Genomic DNA, 20,444 nt, shown 5'->3' with positions numbered 1-20,444 from the left:
TGGGTAGTATAGACATTTTAATGACATTATATCTTCCTACCCATGAGCATGGTTTATGCTTCCACTTATTTCTATGTTTTTTAATTTCTTTCTTCAATGTCTCATTATTTTCTGAATGCAGGTCTCTTTCCTCCTTGGTTAAATTTATCCCTTGGTATTTTATTATTTTTTGATTCAATTAAAATGATTTTTTTTTAGTTCCCTTTCCCTATAGTTAATTACTGGTGTATAAAAAGGCAACTGAATTCTGAATATTTATTTTGTATCCTGCTACTTTATTTCATTTATTTATTAGTTCTAATAGATTTTTGGTAGAATCTTTAAGGTATTCTGGACAGTATCATATGACTTACAAATGGTGTTTCTACTTCTTCATTTCCAATTTGAATATCTTTTATATTTTATTTTTGTCTGATCCCTGTGGTTAAGACTTCTAATATTTTGTTGAATAAGAGTGGCGTAAGTGGGCTTTCCTTTGTTGTTCCCGATCTTAAGTGGAACACTTTTAGTTTTCCCCCCTTGAGTATGAAGTTAGCTGTGTGTGTGTGTGTGTGTGTGTGTGTGTGTGTGTGTGTGTTTGCACTGTTTCCTCTTTGCTAAGAGTTTCATCATAAATGTGTGCTGGAGTTTTTTAAGTTTTCTGCATTTATTAATATGACCATATGATTTTTATCCTTCATTTTGTTTATGTGGTGTATCATGTTAATTGATTTGCAGATATTGAACCACTCTTTACCCAATATAAATCCAACTTGATCATTGTGTATGATCTTTTACTGTATTACCTATTTGGTTCACTGATATTTTATTGAAGGTTTTATATCTATGTTCATCAAAATATTGGCCTAAACATTATTTTTCTCTAATGTGTTTGTCTAGTTTTAGAATCAGAATAATCTGGCCTTTTGAATTTTTTGGAATAGTTTGATAAGGATGGCATTAATCTTATTTGTCCTGTCCAGGGGTTGAACTGGTGACCTTTCCCTTTGCAGGACAATGCCCAATCAACTGAGCCATGTGCATTAATCTTTTCTGAAAGCCATCCAGTCCAGGACTTTCTTTTGTTGGGAGTTTTTTGATTACTGCTTTGATTTCATTATCAGTCATCAGTCTCTTCAGATATTCTGTTTCCTCTTGATTCAGCCTTGGGAGATTGTAGATTTCTAAAATATTATCCATTTTTCCTTATTGTCCCTTTACTGACATATAGTTTTGCATAATATTTTCTCTTAATTCTTTTATTTTGGTAGTGGCAGTTGTCATTTCTCTTTCATTTCTGAATCTATTCATTTGGGTCTTCCTTATTTCTTGATGAAAGGTTTATCAATCATTTATCTTTTCAAAGAACCATCTCTTGATGCTATTGATCTTTTGTATTGTTGTTTTAGACTCTGTTTTATTTCTGCTATGATTTTTATTATTTATTTTCTTCTAATCACTTTAGTTGTTGTTCTTGTTCCAGTTCCTTTAGATGCAACATTAGATTATTCATTTGAGATTTTTACTGTTTTTTTTTTTCAGCTAGGCTATATTACTATGAATTTCCCTCAGCACTGGTATTGTCTCATAGATTTTGGATTGTTTTGTTTTCATTTTCATTGGTGTCAGAATATCTATTGATGTCTTCCTTGATCTCACATTAACCTACTTGTTGTTTAATAACATGTTGTTTGGCCTCCATGTGTTTGTTTGTTTTTCAGGTTTTTTTAAAAAAAATTGTAATTTATTTCTAGTTTCATGCCATTGTGGTCAGAGAGATGCTTGATATGATTGCAGTCTTAAATTTATTGAGTGTTGTTTAGTGGTCTGGCATGTAGTCTGTTCTATAAAATGTTCTATGGGCACTTGAAATGAATATATATTTTGCTGCTTTGGGGTTAAATGTTCTGAAAATATCAATTAAGTCCATCTTGTCCAGTGTGTCATTTAAGGTTGCTGTTTATTTGTTTATTTTCTGTCTGGATGATCCTGTCATTAATGTCAATATGCTGTGAAAATCTACTAGGACTGTATCACTTTGGATATCTTCCTTATTTCATCCACTGATGAAATATTTAGGAGCTTCTGTTTTGTGTGCATCTATATTTACAAGTGTTATACCTTCTTGATGGAATGATCCCTTTATTATGATGTAATATTCTTCTTTGCCTCTTATTGTAGCTTTTGTTTAAAGTCTATTTTGTCTGATATAAGTACTGCTACCCCAGCTTTGTTGTTACTGTATTTCCATTTGATTGAAATAACTTTTTTCATCTCTTCACTTTCATTGTGTATTTTTCTCTTGATCTGAATTGTGTCTCTCATAGACACCATATACATGGGTGTTGTTTTCTTATCCATTAAGCTACACTATGTCTTTTGATTAGATCATGTAATCCATTTATATTGAAAGTGATTATTTTTAAGTTTGGATTTGTTACCCTTTTATTATACATATTTATGTTTCTCTCTCTTTTTCTTTTTTTGTAAAAATTCCCTTTAACATTTCTTGTAATACTGTTTAGTTGGTGATGGTCTTTCTTAGCTTTTTCTCCTTTGCTTTTTATTACTTTAAATATTTTGTGCAAAGTCTGATGTGATATGTTTCTTTTGAGAAATCAGCTGACAATCTTATGGGAGCTCCCTTGTAGGTTTCTCCTGCTGCTTGTAGGATCTCTCTTTGTCTTGAACGTTTGCCATTTTAGTTATGACATGTCTTGGTGTTAGCCTCTTTGGGTTAATCTTGTTTTGGAGTGTCAGAGCTTTCTGGATGTGTGTGTCTTTTTCTTTTATCAAGTTAAGGAAGTCTTAGGAATTATTTCTTCAGATATATTCCCAATCTCTTGCTCTCTCTCTTCACCTTCTTGTACCTCTATGATGTTGATGTTATTATGCTTACTGTTGTCTCAGAGATCCCTTAAACTATTCTTATTTTTTAAAATTGTTTTCTCTCTTAGTTGCTCCAAATGGACTATTTTTGCTACCTTCTCTTCCAAATCACTGATTTGATCTTCTGCTTCATTTATTCTGGTGTTGATTCCTTCTAGTATATTCTTTACTTATTTATTGTGTTTTTCATTTTTGACTGGTTTTGTTTCATGCTTTCTATGCTGTATTTTATAGTTACTGTCTCTTCATCACAATTGTCACTGAGTTTATCTAGTCTTTCCCTAAGCTCCTTGAACATCCTTACAACCATTGTTTTGAACCCTGTATCTGGTAGTTTTTGCCTCCATTTTATTTAGTTGTTTTTCTGGGATTTTCTCTTTTTCTTTCATTTGGGACATGTCTTTTTGCTTCCCCATTTTGGCTGTCTCTCTGTATTTGTTTCTACATATAAAGTAGACTGCTATCTTTCCCATTCTCGGTATGGTGGCCTTCCCTAGTAGTTGTTCTCTAGGGCTTAGTGACGCAGCCTTCCTCATCACCTGATCTGGGTGTTCCAAGAGTCTCTCTTGTGTGAGTTCTGTGAGCTCACTTGATGTAGTTAAATCCTGATGCTGTTAGCTCATCTGTGGGTGGGATTGACCTTCAGGCTGGTTAACCATAGGACTGACTCTGACCACAGTCATCAGGGTGGAGCCAGCAGAGCTTCTCAAGCTAAAATAGAATAAGAACTGGCTGTGTGGAGGTAGCGATCTGCACAGGAATGGTGGTGGTACCTATCAGGTGTGCAGGTGGAAGAATGGCCCTCACCCAAAAGTCACACAACTTAGTTTCTTCCTGTTTGTTTCTGACATTCTCCTTTGACTTTGTCCAGATTACCTCTAGAATTATTCAAGGAAGACTGCAGTAGGGGCCCAGGCTACCTGCAGCCAGCAGATTCCTCAACAGGGTGTCAGCACGGCAAGGCAGGGCTACAGGGTGCTGGGAGGGTGGGGCTAGTGCATTCTTCCAGGCTGATGCCATATGCTATACCTAAGAAAGAAGGAGCCTGTGGGCAGTATAGGAGAGGGACTCAGCACAATGACACTGATGGCTGTCCCTCTGTCCTCCCTAAGCCAGAGCCCAATCTTTCTTTGTATGACTCCTGTCACCTCTGAGCTGCTTCTCCTTTGCTGGAACCCAGGGTGAGTGTCTGTGAGCAAGATTTTGTGCATTGGTTCTTTAAGAGGCCACCTGGATTTCCAGTGTCTCTAGTTTCATCCTGCTAGATGGAATCTCTGTTGATTTTCACAGCTAGATATTATGGTGGATCCACTTCCCAGCACTCATGCTGTAGGCTGGGGAGCCTGGAATGGGGTTGAGACCTCACATTCCTCAAGGGGTATCTTTGCAGCTCAGATACCCCTTTGGATTTTCAGCCTCTGCATGTCTCTGCTCTTCTCTGTCCTTTTTACCAGTCTCAGTGTGGCTTCTATAAATCTTTAGTTATGATTGTTGATTTTAGTCTTCAGATGGTTATCCAGTTTGGCATGTTCTATAATTTAGCTGTAATTCCAGTTTGGTCCTTGGAGGAGGTGAGTATAACTTCCACTGCCATCTTAAATCTCCCATCTAAAAATCTTAAAATGTTTAAATACCTGGCACTTACTGCTTGAATAACTTTCCAGCTGGTTTCATATTTTGAATTGTCTTTTCTCTGATTAGTCATGGCTTAAAAGTAGTCTTAATACTGGTTTCATTTTATGTTCCCATATGAAATCCTATTACTGATAAATGTGTTCACTATTCTAGTTTGCTTTTTTGGTCTTCTATTGTCAGAATATTGCACCCCTGAACTACATATTCAGATTATAATAAAAAATGTTTTTCTAAGGAGATGATTTTTGAAAGTAACTTTAGTTCCTTCAGATTTTGAGTTTAACTTGTAGAGACTATTTTGTAATGAAAGGGTAGAAAGGCAGCCATTTTGTAATCATTGTGGCACTATGCTAAACACAGTACATCAAATATCATTATTTCAAGGAACTACAGCAAAGGAGTACAGTCCTTGAATAATGTTGTGCTGTTATAATGTTAAGAAAAAAATAATTGATTTCCAGCCTGGGCCATACTATCTCTGTTGAGTTTGTACACTCTCCTCATATATGCCAGAGTTTTCTCTGAATATTTCAGTTTCCTTCTCCATCGTAAAGATTTGCATATTAGGTTAACCAGTATGTCTAAATTGTCCCATTCTGAGTGAGTGTGTGTGTGTGAGTGCATCTGCGATGTAAAAATTCTTGTCCAGGTAGGTCCAGGCCCTCTATTCTGAACTATAGGGAGAACTTTGGCCACCTGTGACCCTGAAATGGAATTGTGGGTTGGGAAATTGTTTTTTTATTTGTTTGCATTCAACTTTCTTAAATGTATGTGTAGCTTACATGTATTTCTATATTTAATATTAGAAGTAATTTGGGTCTTTATTTAGAATTTTGGTGATTTTTTTTTACCAGAAATATGTCTAGGAAATCAACTCTTATTTATATCAATTAGCCTATGGTAAAAAAAATTTTCCCATCTGTGGGCATCTCAAGTGTTGACTCATTGGTCCCCTGAAAACCCCAGACTAAGAATGGAAGGCACTCAATAAATAGTGAGAAAACAATTATGAATGAACAGATGTGCAAGCTTAGTACTACCATGAAAATCCCTTGAACAAATCTAATCTTAATCTATACTTTTAAGTTATAAATTTTGAGCAAGCTTCAGAGTATATGGGTTGAGATAGTCAAAGTAGTAATGACTATCTTTCTTTAAAGGTTTATTTTAATTAAAACTATCTGAATTATTTTTTTTCAAAAAAGGACAATTACACAGAAAGCTAGCTTAGAGTACATTTAGTACAGACTTAATTATAAAAAGAACCAAAATATTGAATGTGGAAGTCCTATTTAAATAAGTTACAATATTGTACAAACATTAATGTTGAATATCATTTTTCCTATATTTTAACATTTGATATATTAAACCATTAAAGGTCTTTGAAGATTTGTCCTTTGCATAAATGTGACCTTTCTTTCAACTTTTAAATTAGAACTTCTCATGATACCCTAAATGGCATGGGGATCAATTGACCACCTAGTCCACACATGTGTAGTAAGGGTTGGCCATGCACTGATTCCTGAGTCAGATGCTGTGGGATCACTGGTGTTCAAAATACAATCACACCTCCTTGAAGCTTACAACAAAGTTGGGAAAACAAAAGCATAAAATAATAGCAAATTATTGTAAAACCTGACTGAATAATGAAATGACTAGATGTGACCAATTGAGGTATGCTCGTTAAGGCTGATAGAAGTGAGTTTGGAGAAATAAAAAGGAGACTGTGTGGCAAACTTTACAGAGGCATAGATAAGATGCAGGCTATTCTTCTTTCCTTCCAAGACCTATCTTGCTTCACGATTATTTTTCAAAGTGTTTTTTACTTTTTTTTACGTTACATGAACACTTGCTCATCAGATTACACATTTGACATTTTATTTATTGTCCAATATTCTATTATTTGCTATGCCAGCATGAATCATTGTCTTTAAATATTAAATGTTTTTGAGGAGATAATTATTTAACCAAGTACACCAACTAGCAGAATTATCAGTGTACATAAAAGAGTGTTGTTTTGTTTTTTTTATGGTGGTGGTGGTGACTACATTTTTCAATTTATTGAGCACCTATTATATTTCTCCTGGGTGCTGGCAATGCAGAACTGAAGAAAAGACAAAATTCTCTGCCACCATGCAGTCTACATTGCAGGGATGGAAATGGGTAACAGATGGCATAAGTAGGTGAATTATGCAGTATACTAAATGATGAAAACGTTTTTTAAAAGCAAGAGTGTCAAGAGAAGGATGAAAGTTGTATGTAGCATAGCCAATGAGGACCGCATTAAGGAGGAAACTCTTCAGTAAAAACTTTGGGAGATCTGAGGAGCTAGCCACGTAAGTATCTGGGAGAAGAACAGTTTGTGCAAGAGGAAAGAATGCTGTTTCCTTCCCTAGAGGTGGCTGCCCACACAAGGCTAGCACTTAACATTCAAGGAAGAGAATAGGGAGCAAGAAGCAGATATTCACTGTTGGGAAAAGAAAAAAGACCTATTTTTGTTTATCCTGTTATTATTATACTCTAAATAATATTATCTTACATCTAAGAATTCCAGCATTTTTGAATGAAATACCATTTCATTCTATCAAAGGTTTACTGAAAAGTTTTTCTACATACTATGACAAGTGATATTTCTTCCTCATGAGTTTGCTTATATAGTGGAGAGAAAAGATTAACTAAATTGATGAGAAAAAAATTGTAATAGCAGCATGGAGAGACTTGGGGTGACATTACATTCATTTTTACTAAGAAGAAGAAAAATCAAATTTAGTGTTTGCTGCAAGACTCATATATTCCCAAAACATTCACTTTCTCGATAGAAGGAGATATTTCAATTAAATAAATTATTATTTGTGTGAGATGACCTGGTTATACAACTGTTAGAAAAGGATTGTTTTTAATACTACTCCCCCAAAAAGGTGTATTAAAACATACGTTATGCTTTTTTTGAAGCTTATATATTGTCTACCATATGTTTGGCACTTTTACATAAGAAGGGATAATCTTAATTTTGCTTGATTGTATCTGCAAACCAAAAATAATTATGATTATGTAAATATCCTGTTAAATGTGCCCAAAAAGCTGCAGTTATGATATTATGATTAAGAAATATAGAGGTTAGCCAAATGACATGTATGTGCATATGCATAGCCCGTGGACACAGACAGCAATGTGCTGAAGGCTGTGAGAAGGGCGGGTGGAGATGGAAGGGGGTGGGTAAAGGAGGGGAAGTGAGAGTCATGTGTAATATGTCACCAATAAAAAATTAATAAAATAAAATTATGTAGTATAAAAAACAACTGTAGTGGCAGGTATGATAACATAACTTACCTACTAAAATTTAAAAATGCATATTTTATTACAATTACCAAATAAATATTTACAATGATATTACATTTAAAAATATATTATTCTTTTTAAAAAATATTTTCATTGTTGTTCACTTACAATTGACCCTTTTTTCCACCATTACTCTCCCCTGTCCTAACCACCCCTCCTCTCCCACATTCAATCCTCCCTCCAAGTTGTCCTTGTCCATGGGTCCTTTATACATGTTCTTGACTTGACCCTTCCCCTTCTTTCCCCCATTATCTCCCTCTCCCCTCCCCTCTGGTCACTGTCAGTTTGTTCTTTATTTCCATGTCACCAGTTTTGCTTGCTTGTTTGTTTTGTTGACTAGATTCTACCTATAGGTGAGATCATAAGGTATTTATCTTTCACCACCTGGTTTATTTCATTTAGCATAATACTCTCCAGTTCCATGCATGTGTTGGGGAAGGGTAGGATTTCTTTCTTTCTGCTGCATAGTATTCCACTGTGTAAATGTACCACAGTTTTATGATCCACTAATTGACTAATGGGCACTTAGGCTGTTTTCAGCTCTTGGCTGTTGTAAATGGTGCTGCTATGAACATCAGGGTGCATAGTCCCTCTTGAATGGGTGTTTCAGGACTCTTACTGTATAATCCCAGAAGTGGAAATGCCGGGTCAAAAGGTAATTCCATCTTTAATTTTTTTAGGAAATTCTGTACTGTTTTCCACAGTGACTATACCAGTCTGAATTCCCACCAGCAGTGTACTAGGGTTCCTTTTTCTCCAGCACTTGTTGTTTGTTGATTTGTTTTTGATGTCCATTCTGACCAGTGTGAAGTGGTATCTCATTGTGGTTTTAATTTACATCTCTTTGATGGCTAGTGATGTTGAGTATACATTCATATGTCTCTGGATCCACTGTATGTCCTCCTTGGAGAAGTGTCTGTTCAGGTCCTTTACCCATTTTTTAATTGGATTGTTTGTCTTCCTGGTGTGGAGCCATGTGAGTACTTTATATATTTTGGAAATCAAACCCTTGTCCAAGGTATCATTGGCAAATATATTTTCCCATGTGGTTGGTTCCCTTTACATTTTGCTGATGTTTTCTTTAGCTGTGCAGAAGTTTTTGTTTTTCTTTTAATTTGATGTAATCCCATTGTTTATCTATTATGTCCCCTGCTCTAGGAGACATATCTGTGAAAATATTGCTACATGGAATATCTGAAATTTTCCTGCCTATGTTCTCCCATGGGACTTTATAGTGTCATGATTTATATTTAAGTATTTTATCCATCTTGAGTTATTTTTGTGTAAGGTGTAAGCTGGCAGCCAAGTTTCATTTTTTTGCATGTAGCTATCCAGATCTCCCAACACTATTTGTTGAAGAAGCTATTTTAACTTCATTTTATGCTCCTGCCCCATATGTCAAGTATTAATTTACCATAGAGACATGGGTATATTTCTGGGCTCTCGATTCTGTTCCATTGATCTATGTATCTGTTCTTATGCCAGTATCAGACTGTTTTGATTAAAGTAGCCTTGTAATATAGTTTGATATTAGGTATTGAGATCCCTCTTACTTTGTTCTTATTTCTCAAAATTGCCAGGGGTAGTTGGGGTCGTTTATGATTCCATATAAATTTTTGCAGTATTTGTTCTATATCTGTGGAATATTACATTGGTATTTTAATACAGATTCTGTTTAATCTATACATTGTTTTCTATAGTTTGGACATTTTGATGATGTTAATCCTTCCAATTCATGAATGTGGTATATGTTTCCATTTATTTGTGTCTTCCTCAATTTCTTTCAGTATAGTTTTCTGAGTACAGTTCTTTTTTCTCCTTGGTTAGGGGTATTCCTAGGCACTTTATTTTTCTTGTTGCTATAGTAAGTGTTTTTTCCTAACTTCTGTTACTGATATTCCATTGTTGGTGTTCAAAATACTTTCATTTACTGAATATTAACTTTGTGTTCTGCTGTTTTGCCAAATTCTTTTATTAGGTCTAGTAATTTTGGGTGGAATTTATAAGATTTTCTGTGTACAATATCATGTCAGCTGCAAACAGATCAAATGATCTATCCCACTATCAATAGCAAGTGAGCCAGTATTAATAAGGGTAAAGAGATTAAAGCTGTTATAAGAAAGGAGAGCAAATATGAGATGACCTACTGAATTATAAATGAAGAGGGTAGAAGGGGGAATACTAATAAAAGTAGGTACTTGAAGCAATGAGAGGAGAGAAAGTAAAATTTATATCATAAATAAAAGGAATGAAGAGGAAGGATGGAGTAAGAGAAGGGAGGTATATAGTATTAGATTTAAACAGAAATTTTTAAAAAATGAAGTTAGAGAGAGAAAGAAAAAGGAAAAGAGTAAATGAATATTTTAAAGAGTAAGAACCAAATTGGAGAACAAGATCCACCACAGGACTGTCAATAACAAATGAGCTAAAGTTAATAAAGGTGGGATGGGAATAAGAGGGGGGAAAGGAAGAAGGAAAAGCTTAAGAGATGTCTGGAGGAAATGGCGGTGGTTTTGACATGATAAAGAGAGAGGGAATACTAAGAGTGAGGAATGAAACCCAGGCTAAGACAGGGAAAAATTAAAATGTGAGATAAAAAGAAAAAAGGGCTGAATTGAAGAGGAAAAATTAAAATTTGAGATGAAAAAAAAGAATGGGCTGGATGAAAGCAAAATGGAGTAGGAGAGGAAAATGGTCAAATTTGAGATTTGAAATACAAAAATAGTGAAGACCTAAAGACAAAAATGACAAAAATGCAACAACAACTACCCTATCCACAACCAACGACCAAAAATTGCTAAAGGTAGAGAGAGAGTGCAACTATTTTAAGAGCAGGAAAAGGAATGTGAGATGACCATTGACAAGAAAATTGGCTTTGAGAGGCTGGACGGGGGAGAATAGTAAGAGTGCAGAATGGAAATAAGATGTAGCAAGAGAGAAAGCAAAATTTTAAATGAAAATAATAAGAGGAAATAAGAAGATAAAATGGGGTAAGAGAGCAGAGGAGCAAAATATGAGAATTGAAATAAGCTATAATATAAAATCTAGTGACTTAATATGCACAAAATTGAAGGACAAAAAAAGAATGTTAAAAAACTATGCAGGAAAGAAAATATCACAAATCATGGAGAAGACCACAGTGGATTTCATCTCGGTAGCTTCTAGTATTTGCCACTGTATTTTCTTTCTGGATCCACCTCTGATGATGTCAGATAGTTACCCTGTCTGGCCTTAGGCAGCCTGTTCGAGATTACCAGTAATATACTGTTTGCAACTGACTCCTTTAATTCTTAATCCAGTCACTCTGTACTCAGCTGTCAGGCAAAGAACCCAAGGTGGGAAACAGTCCCTCCTGGGGGTGGGGCCATTACTGATGCCACTCAGAGAAGAGTGGCTTGTCTGAATGAGATGACTACTGAGATGACTGTGCAGTGTGGTGAGTGGCTCAGCACCAGGATCCTGGCGGGTGCTCTCCCAGTTCTCTCCCCAAAGCCACCATCCCCAGTCTCTCCTCAAGTGTCTAGTCTACTCTGCCCTACCCTTTGCCAAAACCTGGGTAAGTGGCTGCATATGAAAATTTATGTGATAACCCTTTACATGACTCTTTCTGTCTCCAGCTGTCTGTCTCTGGCAGAAACACTCCTGGGGATTTCACAGCTGGGTGTTATCTATGTACTTTTCGGACTCTAGTGCTTTAGGCTGGGGAGCCCAGCTTGGGGTTTAGGTTGCACACTTCTCAGAGGGATCCCCCCGCCAGCCACTTACATATCCCTCTGGCCTTTTAGTTGTCACCCGTGGGCATCCAGCCAGCTCCCTAGCGTCTCCACCGCGCTCCCTACCAGTCATACCATTTTGAAGTTGTTTCTTGTATCTGTCCACGGTTATAAGGTTTCTCTCTCACTATTGTTCACTTGTTTATTCCAGATGATTTTGCCACGATTTAGTTGTAATTCCGGACTGGTCCTGGGGGGAGGTTAGTGTAATTTCCACTCGCTCCTCCAGCATCTTGGATCTAGCATACAAAATATATTTTTCTCTATAAAACAATGATGGTGTATACATGGGCTTTGTGAAGTGAAGTTTGACATAATGTTTTCATCTTTTCTGCTGATCCAACTGTAGGGCTTGGCATTCACGTGCTTTTACTTCTCAAGCTATAGCACCAAATATGATCTGCATAAAAATCACTCTTTCAGATCCAAATACCTGAAATTATAAACCAGTTGCAAAGTATTGACATTACATAGTGATATTTCATGAGTGTGCATGATGCTTGGCTTGTAGCTGGACTTAGAGATATGTGAAGTACACAGTTATTTCCAAACTGCTTGTCCATTTCTTGTATCTTAATTTCTTTGAAATTTACCTAGCTTTCCTCATTTTCTGCTTCTGTGTTTTATTTTAGGGTCAACATTGACATTTAAGTGATCACTTCACATGACTTCAACATGTTATAGGATGAATATAATGCAGGTTTTCCATTCACAAAATAGTTTTCTTCACAAATAAGTTATCAGGAAAGGACATATCTGCTCATAACTTTTTCCACTAATACCAACTTTAAAAGAAGAGAGAGTTCCCTAAGAGGCAACATTTTCTGATGGAATTAAATGGAAAAAAATTGAAATTATAGTACCTATAGTACTATAGCACCCATAGCCATGCACAAATCCAATTGTTTTAGAGACAATTCTCTTTCCTCACAGACATTTGGTTAAGCCATTCCTCCTAATATGTGATAGACTTATAATAAGGTAAAGCTGAGATGCATATGGCTCAGGTTTCAAACTTTACTGGGTTTGTGAAACAATGGATATTATCTCCTTTCTTGTTACATACTATAATTTTCACATTTTCAAGGTCCTGGTAACTCCTGGAACAAGAAAATCTGATTAACATTTCTTTCTTTTTTCTTTTTATTGTTGTTCAAGTACAGCTTTCTGCCTTTTCCTCCCACCCCTTCCCACCACCCCAGCCCTCCCCACCTCCTTCCCCTGTTTTACCACCCTTGTTATTGTCCTTGTGTCCTTTATAGTTGTTCCTGTAAACCCTTCATTCCCCCCCCACTATCCCCTCTCCTCTCCCCTCTGGTCACTGTCAGCCTGTTCTTAATGTCAACGTCTTTGGTTATATTTTGCTTGCTTGTTTGTTTTGTTGATTAGGTTCCAGTTAGTGGTGAGATCATATGATATTTGTCTTTCACTGCCTGGCTTATTTTACTTAGCATAATGCTCTCCAGTTCCATCCATGCTGTCGCAAAGGGTAGGAGCTCCTTCTTTCTTTCTGCTGTGTAGAATACCACTGTGTAAATGTACCATAGTTTTTTAATCCACTAATTTATTGATGGGCACTTCAGTTGCTTCTAGTACTTTGCTATTGTAAATTGTGCTGCTATGAACATTGGGGTGCATAGGTTCTTTTAGATTGGTGTTTCAGGGTTTGTTGAGAGTGGCCATCATAAACAAATCAACAAACAACAAGTCCTGGTGAGGTTGTGGAGAAAAAGGAACCCTAGTGTATTGTTGGTGGGATTGCAGACTGGTTCAGCCACTGTGGAAAACAGTATGGAATTTCCTCTTAAAACTAAAATTGGAACTGCTTTTTGACCCAGCAATTCCACTGCTAGGATTATATCCTAAGACCCTTGATTAACATTTCTTAATAAAATCTTTATCAAATTTATTTGCTAAGGGATTTTTTTTTTACATCAGATCTAGTGTTTCCTGGAGTAAAGTGCTGCTAAACTACTTTAGTAGTTGCAGCTAGAATGAAATCTATATCCAATTAACAAGGATGTTTTCAGTTTTGTGAAACCTCAGTGGACAGCTTGATACTGGAGGATCCTATAAAGCAGTGATTTTTAACCATTTTCATCTCATGCCACACATACACTAATTACTAAAATTCTGTGGCACACAAAAAATATGTATAATTTTGATTCATTAACATAGCCATGGTTATTGTCCTATTGGTTGTTGTCAGTTTTTTATTTGACAATCTAAGATTGAAGAGGTCAGTTCTCCTGACTAAATTTACATAAGGTAATCGTTGCTATAGAAGAATCTGAATTACTGACCTTTTGGAATAGTAAATAGTAATTGGCAGTAAATAGTAATTGGCTACTTACAAAACAATACACTTAGAACATATTTGAAGATCCAGCATCTTTGGAATTTGTGAAGATCAATTTGGAGCAGGAAATTAAATATGTATTTCATACTTTAGGTTCTATAAAAATATTCTGAATTTAGGGATAAAAATATATGCAATAGAATTGGCCTTAAATATGAAAGGGGCTAGTATTTCTAGAAACACATAAGTTTCTTGGAGGCCCAAGCCTCTTTATGCCCTACACTGTCTTGTTCATCATTGAAGTTCCAACCCTAGAGCTCCTCCTCCTCTTATTGGAATCAGTAAAAACCACTCTGCCTTTTTCCATATGTGGCTTTGTTTAGGGTTTTCCTTTTCTTAAATTTCCTTTCTCCTTTGTGCCTCAATCACTGACCATCAGAATCTCTCACTGACTTCAAATGATCCTGCCACTGCCTAAGACCTTCTCATTTTCTCCATGGTGGACAGGTATTATCCAAGCTTCTGCAAGGTATTCCAAATGATTCTTCCTTTTTTATGGCTCAATAGGACTTTGCTTGCCTCTTAGTTATAAGACATTCTATCAAGTGCTGTTATTGGGAAATATATATAATTAGTCCAGTATCATTCATGAGGCACTTCATAATCACAGACCATATATTTCTGTTACCATAGTGTTTTTTGAGTAGGTACTCAAAATTGAATGGCATGGCAACTTCAAAACCGGCTTTGATCATCTTTTTTTGCATTGGGAAAGTCACATGAAAAACATTCAAAGTCACTTTCTGAGTTTCTATTTTTTAGCTTATTTACTAAAATACAACAGGGTACTTCACATATAAACGAGGAATTTCTTTCTTTAGAACCAAGTCATGCTTGACATATTTTCTTATTGCCACTTGGTTCTGACCACTTTTCAGCTGGTTGATTTTTTTTTAATTTTGAATAGCAACATGATACATGCAACTACTTCTTTCTTACTGCTTTCACATATGGTTCTTCATATCTTCAGATATGAAGCTTTTCAGATATGGGGCTTTTCTTTTTATAGTTAGAAATCTTTTATTATTAACACTTTACTTTTAAATAACTTCAAACTTACAAAACAGTTTGGAAAATGCTACAGAAATTTCCTTAAGGTTTTGAACCAACTTCTCTTAACATCTTACGTATCTAGGATGCACTTTTGTAAACTAGGAAATTAACAGTGAAGACTATTAACTACTCTGTAGACCTGGTCAATTTTCCTTAGTCGTCCCACTAAGGTCTTTTTTTCTCGGTCCTGGATCCAATCCCCAAATCATCATAGTTTCCTCCAATCTGACATCACGATCTTTCTTTGCTTGTCATGACCTTTACACTTTCACAGAGAACCTAGCCAATTGTTTTGTAGAATGTCAGTTTCAGGTTGTCTGATGTATAAGTGTGATTATATCCTTTGGTAAATATATTCATAGTCTTAGTAATATTTGTGAGGATTGTGTGAATGGAAAACATTTGTTTCTCTAAAAGCTTTGATGAATTGCAGCCTTACTTTCCATGTGGTAAGAGTAAATATTTTAGTATTTTTTTATAAAGCCTTTAATAAAATCCAGCACCCACTTATGATCAAAACTCTCAGTAAAGTAGGAATGGAGGGAACAAACTTGAACATAATAAAGGCCATATATGACCAATTCACTGCCAGCATCACATTCAATGGGCAAAAACTACAAGTGTTCCCCTTAGGATCAGAAATAAGATAGGGATGTCTGCTTTTACCATTCTTATGCAACCTAGTACTGGAAGTCCTAGCAATAGCAATTAGACAAGAAGAAGAAATAAAAGGCATCCAAATTGGAAGGGAAGAAGTAAAGTGTCTGTACTTATAGTCATAATACTGTACATAGAAAACCCCAAATATTCCACTGAGAAACTACTAGATCTGATACATAAATTCAGCAAAGTAGCAGAATAGAAAACTAATATCCAAAGATCAGTTGCATTTCTCTATGCCAATAGTGAACTAACAGAAAGGGAAATTAAAACAATCTGATTCACAATTACTTCAAAAAGAATAAAATCCCTGGAATAAACCTAACCAAGGATGTAAAAGACCTGTAATTGGAAAACTATAAGACACTGAGAAAGAATTTAAGATGATATAAATAAGTGGAAGCACATACCATGTTCATGGATAGAAAGAATTACCATCATTAAAATGCCCATACTACCCAAAGCAATATAAAGGTTCAGTGCAACTCCTATCAAGATTCCAACAACATATTTCTCAGAACTAGAACAAATATTTCAAAAATTTATATGGAACCACAAAAAGCCCCACATAGCAATAGCAATCCTGAGAAAGAAGAACAAAATTAGAGAAATCATCCTACTTAATATCAAACTATACTACAAGGCCATAGTGATCAAAACAACCTGGTACTGGCATAAAAACAGACACATAGATCAATGGAGCAGAATAGAGAGCCCAGAAATAAACCCACACCTTTATAGTCAATTAATATTCAACAGAGGAAGCAAGCACATACATGGGCTAAAGATAGTTCATTCAATAAGTGGTGTTGGGAAAATTGGATAGATATGTGCAGAAAAATGAAACTAGACCATCTTCTTACATCACACACAAGAATAAATTCAAAATGGATCAAAAACTTAACTGTTAGACCCAAAACCATAAAAATCCTTGAGGAAAACATAGGCAGCAAAATCTCAGAAAATGCTTGTAGTACTATTTTATCTGATATATCTCCCTAGGCAAGGGAAACAAAAAGAAAAATAAACAAATGGGACTACATCAAACTAAAAAAGTTTTTACACAGCACAGGAAATCATCAACAAAATAAAAGGGCAATCCACGGAATGTCAGAACATATTTGTTTATATATCTGATAAGGGGTTAATATGCAAAATTTATAAAGTAGATACAAAACTCAATGCCAGGAAAACAAACAATCCAATCAAAAAATGAGCAAAGGACTTGAATAGACACTTCTTCAAAGAGGACATACAGATGGCCAATAGACATATGAAAAGATACTCAACAGCACTAATCATCAGAGAAATGCAAATAAAAACCTCAATGAGATGCCATCTCACACCTGTCAGAATGATTGTCATCAATAAATCAACAAACAATAAATGTTGGTGAGGATGTAGAAAAAAGGGGGAAACTTAGTGCACTGTTGGGGGGAATGCAAACTGGTGTGGCCACTGTGGAAAGCAATATGGAGATACCTCAAAAAATTAAAAATGGATCTTCCTTTTGACCCAGCTATCCTGTTTCTGGGAACATATCCAAAGGAAACTAAAACACTGATTCAAAATAGCATAAGCACAACTATGTTTGTTGCAGCATTATTTACAATCACCATGATATGGAAGCAACCCAAGAGTCTATGATAGATGAGTGGATAAAACAACTATAGGACATTTATGCATTGGAATTCTACTTGGCCATTGAAAGGAAGAAAATGTTACCCTTTGAAACAGTATGGATGGGTGCAGGAACATTATGATAAGTGAAATAAGCCAGGCAGAGAAAGACAAATACCATATGATTTCACTCATATCTGGAATATAATGAACAAACTGAACTAAAAACCAAAATAGACAGACTCATAGATGGAGAGCGAATGACAGCTAGTGGAGTGGGGGTTAGGGGTAGAGGGTACAAGCAAAAGGAAAAGGGACTCATGGACACAGACACAGGGTGGTGATTACTGGGGAAAGGGAGGTATAAGGGGATTAAATGGTATTGGAAAAATACAGTAAAGATTAAATTTAAAAAAGAATGTCTTAACATTTCTTCTTTGCAGGTGTTTTGTTTGTATTATTTCTTTGAAAATTGATAGAGATTGTGTTCCAAAGCTCAGTAAAGTTTCTGTTGACATCAATCTGTATGTTTGATAAAAATATTTTTAAATATGAACATTTTTTTCATCACACATGTTATATGTTTTTTTCTTGGTAGTCAATAGTAGTATCAGAAACTCAAGATGCCAAAATTTAATTGCCCTAAGTGACCTCTTTATTGTCCTGGCTGGAAAATCTTAGGTTTGACTGATGCACTTCTTTAATGTATATCACAGAGAAACCACAATCAAAATATACTACTTTTAAATTAAGATTGTTAAGGATTTTTTTTGACATATTTCCCTTCTTCTTTTTGGTCTCCTAATGTGCTTTGCTCTCTGCAAAACTTTCCCCATCCTGCTTTTTCCCTAACTTCTCCACTCATTTTGACCATTTTCTGCATTGACCAGTTTACCATGCCCAAAATGCAATCTGATTTTTCTCCCTACCACTTCATGGCAACTGCCCCCTCACAGAGTACAAATGACTTTCCAATAGCTAATCTGCTATTGTGGGCATCATTGGACAATGCTCTTTTTTAATGAAGCGCTTACCTACCTTCTCATATTCTCTCTGGGTCCTCTGCCTCTTAGCCTATACTATTCTCTTAATCTGGATATGTTCTTCTCTCTTTTCACATTTGTACACGCTGGTTTTTCATCTAGATACAGTTCAAATGGTACCTCAGTGATACCTACCCTGATCAACTAAAAATAATTAAAGGACTCTCATGTTTGTAATTAATTTTGTTTCATTTTTTATCATCAGTTGTAGACATGTCTGTATCACTTTCCTCAGTGGGTTATAAATACCCCAAATGGTTGTTATGGTCCTTTTAACTCAGTCCAGTGCCTTACTAGAATACTGATTTATTGACTTGATTTATGTCACAAATTTGTCATTGTTATGGTTATTTGTTTTATTTCATTTGGTTTACTCCACCCTGAATATGGTATGCTCCTCCCAGAGATGATAATGCTACACTATAACACAGAGGTCATTGGCATTTTCTATTCATTCATGCATTCATAATTCATAATATGGGCAGGAAAAATTAGAATGAAAGTATCTGGGAGCCTCTTGAAAATAATACATTTCCTCTCAATCACTCACATGAATCTTAGGCAGTAACTAAAGTAAAACAGTTTTTAATCAAGCCCAAAATGCTAAGGCAGGAAAGATAATCCCATTATTTGTAACTAATTTGTAATCTCATTTGTTGCTTCTTTAGTGACCTACAGATCAAAAAGATATCAATTCTGACACTTCATTTCTAAAACTTAATGCTGTTTTTGTTTAATTTATCTAATGAGGACCTCTTAGCACCTAAAATAGGTGCTTTTAAAAGAATACCACTCAGCTGTCAGCCAAAAGACAAAAGAATAAATACATATCTAACATTTTTCAAAGGTGAATCTGCAATGTTGATGCCTCCACAATGTTCAAGAAAAATCAAGTGTTCTTAGGGACAATCTACTAATTTGCGAATTGTTTCTGGACCTAAATATCTTCATAAATAGTATTAAAGTATTAAAAATTGGCCATTATTTGGGGAAATATCTGTATGTATATGCATAAGCACAATCTTTTACAATACAAAAAATACTTTTCAGGACCTTGTTACTGCTTCTGAGATCAAGGAAAGTCTTGATGCCAAGATTTGAACAGAGAAGAGAATGAAATGCACAATATGGTAAGTGACTTGCAAATAGACAAGTACAGCCAAGTCTCTAATACTACATTGTGTAGTTATCATTTGCAAATTGCATACATATAAAATGCATACTTAATAGTCAATATTGCAAGCAGTTGTGAAATGTGACTTCAGTTGAATCAAACTTCGTCCACTCCTATGAGTTTATTTTGATAAACTTGGTGTAAAAGATATTTGACTATCACCCATGGCAAGTAATTTAATTCCAAGTTTCTCAGGGAGAATTCAAGATTTGGCGTGTGACTAGGTAATACATATCTGTGCTCCTATAATCATGAAGTGTATTAAAATGGCATTTGGGATCATAACACTAGTTTCTAAAATAGAAAGCAAAGACTTTAAGATATTTAAGCAAATATCTTAAAATTTGTTTTTTCTTTAAATCATTTAAATGGCTCAAAAGATTTTTTATTAGCTTACAAAAACAAGTTAGTTTATCTAGTTTATAAAAATCTCTAGGGTCCTGGGTTGTTTTCTTTACTTGTTCTGTTTTCTATGGTGGATATTAGAAATATTGTGTAAGGTTCCTTTTGCTTTTCTTATCTTATTCAAACAACTCTTTGTAGTTGGTTCTTAGAAAATGAGTGTTAGAGGTTGAAAGAACAAAGATAAGGGGAGATAATTCCAGAGCATTCCACAAGCAGAGACTCACTGCAGGCTCTACATCCCACCGGTGTCCACCACCTTCCCAGCGTATCCAGTGCTCAGGAGAATGCTGCATATTTACAGTAACACAGTGGCAAGAATTAAATTTTTCTTCTGTGAGTCACATTTCAGAAACAGTAGATCCCATTTAGTTGAGGCTATTTTTTTTTTTTGACTAGAACTCCTTAAATTGAGATCAGAGAGTAAGTTTTAGATGAGATAATCAGCAATCCCTCTGAAACTATGTGCAATGAATTGTGTGCATTCCTTTGGTCTGTGGAGGCAATCAATGGGTTTT

At 35.3% G+C, this 20,444-nt stretch overlaps 1 long non-coding RNA gene across 1 annotated transcript in view; it reads left to right on the top strand.

Annotated features, from left to right (window-relative positions):
• The window catches only part of LOC123827251, a 180,228-nt gene extending 160,770 nt beyond the window's left edge, over positions 1 to 19,458 (top strand). Inside the window, exon 3 of the long non-coding RNA XR_006787201.1 lies at positions 19,401 to 19,458. This is a non-coding gene — a long non-coding RNA (uncharacterized LOC123827251). The remainder of the gene's footprint in view (positions 1 to 19,400) is intronic.
• Positions 19,459 to 20,444: the final 986 nt, after the last annotated feature.

The sequence above is a fragment of the Phyllostomus hastatus genome, unplaced genomic scaffold (genome assembly GCF_019186645.2).
Source record: "Phyllostomus hastatus isolate PE091 unplaced genomic scaffold, TTU_PhHast_1.1 phas_contig_86, whole genome shotgun sequence".
In the NCBI taxonomy this organism is placed as follows: Eukaryota; Metazoa; Chordata; class Mammalia; order Chiroptera; family Phyllostomidae; genus Phyllostomus; species Phyllostomus hastatus.
This window is presented reverse-complemented; position numbering and strand designations above follow the sequence as displayed.